Raw genomic sequence first — 6,690 nt, 5'->3', positions numbered from 1 at the left:
CTACCTCATTGGAGGCGGGCACTTTACCCCCTCAATTATCAGTGTCCAGTCGTACTGACCATCCCTGGTCAATATCTGGGCGCTATGTACATAGTTATGTAAGTTTAGTAATACCACTGAATGCTGTTGACCAAAGGCAAGTTTTGATAGCTTAAAGCTTAAAAAAGCCATAATACTAAAAAAAATATTCATTATTATCATTTAATTTGCATTTTGTTATTTTTGTTATGTATCATATATGTAGCTGCATTTGTTTGGTTTATTCCTCGACCCGCTATGTTAAATCTCTGTGTATCTTTTCTAAATCCTTTATTTCTTGTGTATTTTATCCCAGAAAAGCAGACACAAAATTATTATAATTATTAATGTTTAATCAATGAATGAGCGATTAGGGGAGGAAAGACTCCCAGAAACATTGTCGCTTGTTGATGATTTCCCATATAACAATATATAAATGATTATATATATATGCTCAAATCTATAGAGTAACCCAAAGAAATGTACAGTATATATACGATAGATATATATATATGATTATACTCACTAAGTACAAAATTGTGTAATGATTATTTTTCTACAATTAATTCCTATCATGTTAATTACATAATCAAAGTACAAAATGTAGTATTATATTTGCCCGCACCTGTACAATTTACCTGTTGATTACAGATGTGCTTTGACACAAAAAACTTTTGTTTTAATATAGAATCTTTGTTATTTCTTTCTTAACTCAGCTGTTTCTCCATCCTCCATTCTTCGCTTTTTCCCTGGCCAGCTAAGTCATTTATTCTTCCGTTTGCATACCTTTTCCTTCTCTCTATCCATTGCCTGCAGATTGCTGCTTCTAATTTCATCAAGTTCTGCTTGCTCGTCTTCCCACTTAAATATTTCTTACTTCTTTTGCTCTGACATATAATTTTTCCTCTTCTATTCCTTGCAATGGCTCTTCAACATTAAATACTTAATAATAGAAAATTTTAAGGTAGAAATGACCTTGTTTTTCCATGATTTAATCTTTTTTTTCAATGCAAATTGGCTTGATACAGTTATTTTGTTGTAAGCGACAAAATCTGAAAAATTTAAGTGGGAAACTCAGAAAAATGAAACTTTTGCAACCCAGAAAATATACTTCGCCGAGCAGACCTTATGTGACTTCTATGATGGAAACTTGTCTAATATAGAAAATTAACTTTGTAAATGAAATGAGCCGTAGAAGGATGGACCATCTTCTGCTGGCCAGTCTTTCAATGACCTTTGACTTTCCTTCCTTTGAGACCTTTTTCCTAGACATTTGACCTCATCACTAAGCCTTCACCTAGTAAGCAGAGTTACCGGAAAATGATCATTTTTAACCTTTTGAACCCTTGATTGCTACAAAGCTAATTTTTATAATAGCCATATTTACTTTTTTTAAAGATTTTCTAATAACAGTAGTTTTGATGTTCATGGTAAAAACGTGACTACTATAAGGTCTACTAACATGCTTTAAGGCAAAATTAGAGTTAAGACATTATGAGGTATTGTCCTAGCTTATTTTGATTTGACTTTTTAGAGAATAACAGTTGTCTATTTTGTTTTCATTTTTAATTTTTGATGTTGTTTTTAAAAAGTTGTTTATGAGAAATCTTGAATGATTAAATTAAGGTTTATTTGTAATTTATGTGAGCATTATATTTTTACCACACTTCAAAAATGTTTAACCCGGTTAAATTTGGAGAATGTAACGACATTCTATACAGAATAGCATTGATTTGTTCTATATATTGAACTCCATCTCTTTATGATTAACGGCCAAGCATCACTGTGAAATTTCCAAGAAGGTCTGTGTTTGTTACTATATATAGCAAAACAAAGTTGACAACAGAATAACCAGGAGTGTTGCTATATTAGAAATAATTATCATATTACTTGTGGTTTTTCATGAAACATAAAACATTTTATTGATTGTATGTTAAATAAGAGAGCAATTTTTTAAATGCAATTATACTGTTAACAAATTTTCTGTATTTGATGTCAAAATCTGATTTTTCTATATACTGTATCTATTTGACTCTAGCCAGCTCTGTGCTTGATTTTGTAAACGGTGCAATGAAATGACTTTTTTTTTTCCTCATCTCTTTGTTTTATCGGTTCTGATTGTTAGAACAGCGCCCCCTGGTAAATACCAGGAAGAGATCGGACAACAGTTTAAGTAAATATCTAGTCCGATTGAATGGATGTATGAGCGCGATTTAAACTTTTTCAATGTTATATAAGTAATTACAACTTCTACACAGTTGATTTATACTCTAGGTGCTTCATCACTGAATTAAAAAAAACATGTATATCATTTTATCGTCTTATAGTTTTTTCTTTATCTCGCTAATTTACAATAATTTGTGACCTACTCTTTTATATGCCACTACCATCGAGTAAGGTGCATGTTATGTGAATCGGCGAGGTGTGTTATTCGGTGTGCTCGGCGGCATGCTGCGTTGGGACAGCACGTAAAAAAATTAACATTTCCTCTATTACAAAAAAACCAACATGAAAATACGGCAGCTCCCAAAACATAACACTCCACACATGTAATATAACACATACACAAGAAGGTCGTCTTTAAATGACCCTGGCGTAATAGGGCCGTAAAATAATAAACCAAATTGTTACTATTGGAATACTATATGTCAATAAACCACGTTAAGCAAAAGTTGATGGGGCCATTAAACATATTTGAAGTACCTGCCTTAGCGACCACCTTTATGCAGTTACTGGTTTGTACAGCGAAACCTTGGTTAGCGACCACCTTTATGTAGTTACTGGTATAAGTACAGCGAAACCTGCATTAGCGACCACGTTACTGGTATAAGTACACTGAAACCTGTTGTAAAGGAAACCTCTATATAAAGGACTGACTCAACAACCTCATTTGGTGCAATTTACTATATAATTGGCCTATGTATAAAGGACACCTGTCTACAAAGGATGTTTTTGCTATGTCCCTTTTGTGTCCTTTATAGACAGGTTAGATTGTATATCTCCCTTGGGATTTGTATCCAGGTACACATCCTATATGGCTGTACATGCACCAACAGGAAGGGATAAAGTAAACAACTGAATGGCGTCATGGCTTAACTCCTTCATCCCTGAAGACACTCTTAGACTCTTCCAAATCAAAAACTCGAACACCTTCCACTATGAAATTTCAGGATGAATGAGGTAAAACACAAAAACTCAAACATAAGGTGAATGGATTCAAAGTCCAAAGTCCATCATAATACGCCAAATATTGGACACACTACTGAATAGGACCATCCAGTAGGAGAACTTTTTAATTCACCATCATCTTGATAAGTTTAATTATTTCCCGGTAAATGGCTTATTGTCTGTTCATAAATCAGACCTTTTTATCACTATTTTCTCAGTAAGTACTGAAGAGGATCGTACTGATAATTTTGTATGCAGACTCCCCTTTAAGGCCATAGTCATGCATAGTTTGGAAACCAATCCCTATCAACCATCTTTTTGTAGCCGGTATGGAGTGTAACATAATCAGAACAGGATGGCTGACAGACATCTTGGATTTGTGTTAGCTTGTTACCCACCTGCTTTCTCTCAGAACGTTTTATAAAACTCCTCTAGGTACCTTTAGTTATGCATATTGCATTTTGGGATCAATTTCTGTCAAATAGATGACTCCTTTGTGGGCCCTATAATTATGCATACTGGTACATGTATATGCATTTGAAGACTGATCTGTCCAATGGCCAAAACCAAAGGATTACCTGATTGTAATACATGTATTTGATTATTGAATCACATTTGTACTTTCCTGCAAATAGCACTAGACTTTTGGATTTGTTCAAAATCCATGATAGCCATTGCACCAGTTGCAATGTCGCGGTTTTATAATTGTCTAAAAATGCAATATTCCTAAATGTGAAACAAAAGAAAACTGATCTGAAATTTTTGAGAAAGATCCTTACTGATACCTCCTGAGAAAAAGGCACCAACTAACTTCATTTGTGAAAATCAAAAATATCTAACCTATCAGACATTTTGTTTTCCATTTGATTTCAAAATGCAGACAAAGGGTTTGGATGTTTAAATGTCTTTTATTGCTATATGCAGACCTTTTATAACTAAACTACTTACAAATAAAACGGTTGGAACTGCTCAAGAACACATAGCTTTGTGTGACTTCTAAGAAACATCTTTAGTTTTAGCGGAATATTAGTTCCACGTATCCAACGAAGACACAACACATAATACAAAGATCATCCGGAATGACATTAATTGCATTGATCATATTTAATACTATCAATGGTGACAGTTCAGTACATTTAATAAATACTCTATGAAAATTCTATTATTCCTTTAACTGTTACCTACCACAATTAACCATTTTAACATTTTGGTAAATGTACAACATGGAAAATTCTTTAGAGCTGCTTTTTGTTAACAGTTCAAACTTTATTAACTTATTTCCAATAACGTTAAGTTTGTCTTTTATTATGATGACACAAAATTGCTATTGAGTTCATGCTAACACAATGTTGTCTGCTATATATGTTTAATGGACCGCTGTGAGCAATTTGAAATGCTACAATTATCCGTCTGTTTTCACGATAAATAACTTTTTATTTGCTTTTAGGACTAAGTACACTCTTGTATCAACATTAAACAAGGCAATTCTGTTTTCAAATAATATAGAGTCTTCTCCCTTTGGGGAAGGTATCGTTTGTCATGGAAATCATTATTATTGTGCCCAAAATTTATATTGTTTTCTCTGAAAAGCATTCAGACGTGACCACATGATGTCCACAACCAATACCTACCTACAAAGTCATATAACTCTTTGATATGTAAATACAGTATATGTATTCATCATTATAGTTGTATATCTTACAAACTCTATTAAACACTTGACTAACATGGTATTACAGAGAGGTACAAGGCTCTACAGTTGGAGTACGAGGAAGCCGTTGGCACGGTCCAGGAACAGAAATTACTCATCAAGCAACTTGAAGATGACCTTCAAAAGGTCAACGCTCTTTCCTCAATGTTCAGAGGCGAGGCTGAGGGGCAGCCAGTCTCCCACAGCAGTGGGGAAGGAGAGGTTATGGCAGAGGTCGTCAAGGATGTGTCACAACATGGTAGGTCAAGGTCATATCACAGCCCCAAAATTCATGGTCATTTTTCAATACAGTATAGGCTAATAGTTTTAAGGTCATATGTATAAATCAATGGGTCAAAATTTAAGTCTACTGCAAATGTCAAGGTGATATTTTAGTTTAGTAGGCCAGTAGGTCACATCGTGGTACAGAATAATATATTCATCAGATGTTTAAGACTGATCTCAGTTGCTCTCAGAAAGTATATGATTAATGAAACATATTGATAGTGAACACGCTTACAAGTGAAATCATGGTTACCTAAACGAAGTCATTCCCTGTCAAGGTTTCCTGTAAGATGTTTCCAATAGACTGTAAAACAAACTGCATTACAATGATGTAACTTTGGTTAATTCACACAATTTCATTATAATTTATTGCGTTCTGTATATATTAGTGGCCCCTGGGGGGTTGGCGTGATTTTTACTTGCCTTCGAACTCTAACCCATGTAATCAAAGCATGCTTGGGAATCCTGCTGTTTGTCTGTTTATGTGATCCGTTTCCTATGGATATAACCGGAGGTACAACTCTGGCCGCTGACATCGCTCCTACCCCATCGTTTTTACAGAGCCAGAGAGAGAGGTACCGACTTCGTGCTCAGGAACTTGAGGCGGTAAGTAAAAAAATCTACCCTCATACAACAGCTCAAAATTAACATTGATATTTGTGTTTGCCTACATTTAATGTAAACAAACTTTTGTGTGCGATTTGTTTTTTATTGCGAATTTGTGATCAACGTAAATTTGCGAAAACCTTTATCTTGGCGAATTGATATCTTCCATAATTCTTGCATAATTTTAATGATATTTCCATTCAATCCTAATTCTGCGAAACTTAGTATCCATTAAAATGTTTGAAACGGATATCGTTGAAATTTAGTAGCCACAAAAAGAATGTTGGGTTTACAGTACTATAAATGGCCTTAATGACCTTACCGCTTGCTACACTCATAAAATTGGTTTTGTTTAGATCATTGGAATAAGAAGGATCGATATGCTTTGTTCTTTGACAATAGATTGTTGATATGTTTACAGCATTTCACGTCGGACAACAACAACAAATCACACTACTGCACACTACTGCAGAACGAGATTGATAAACTGCGCTCAGAATAATGTCAAGTTGTTTGAGAAGATCCGATTCCCATTCTGAGCTATCCTACCAAGGTTAGTTAATTATGATATATGAAAAGCGCTCATAATTTCTAAACTTTATTTTACAATTTAACATGTACAATTACTGTGTAAAGGGCAGTAACTCTATAATTTACAATAATTAAAGATGCACCACCGCCAACAGAGCATAAATGATATTCATAGTTTGAACAATAATTGGGTGTCTAATCGTGTATATATATGTCTAGTTAACACAAAATATATAATATATAAATAATTTATTTTGCCTTTGGTTGCATGCGCAATCAGTACATCATTTTCATTTAGGATATAGTACAAACAGAATTTTTTTGCGGATGTGCAATTAATTATTTTCGATAATTTAAACTTGAAGTAAAATTAGTAGCTCATAACTTTTTCA

This window comes from Argopecten irradians, chromosome 5, assembly GCF_041381155.1.
Source record: "Argopecten irradians isolate NY chromosome 5, Ai_NY, whole genome shotgun sequence".
Taxonomy (NCBI): Eukaryota; Metazoa; Mollusca; class Bivalvia; order Pectinida; family Pectinidae; genus Argopecten; species Argopecten irradians.
Note: the sequence above shows the minus strand (reverse complement) of the source record.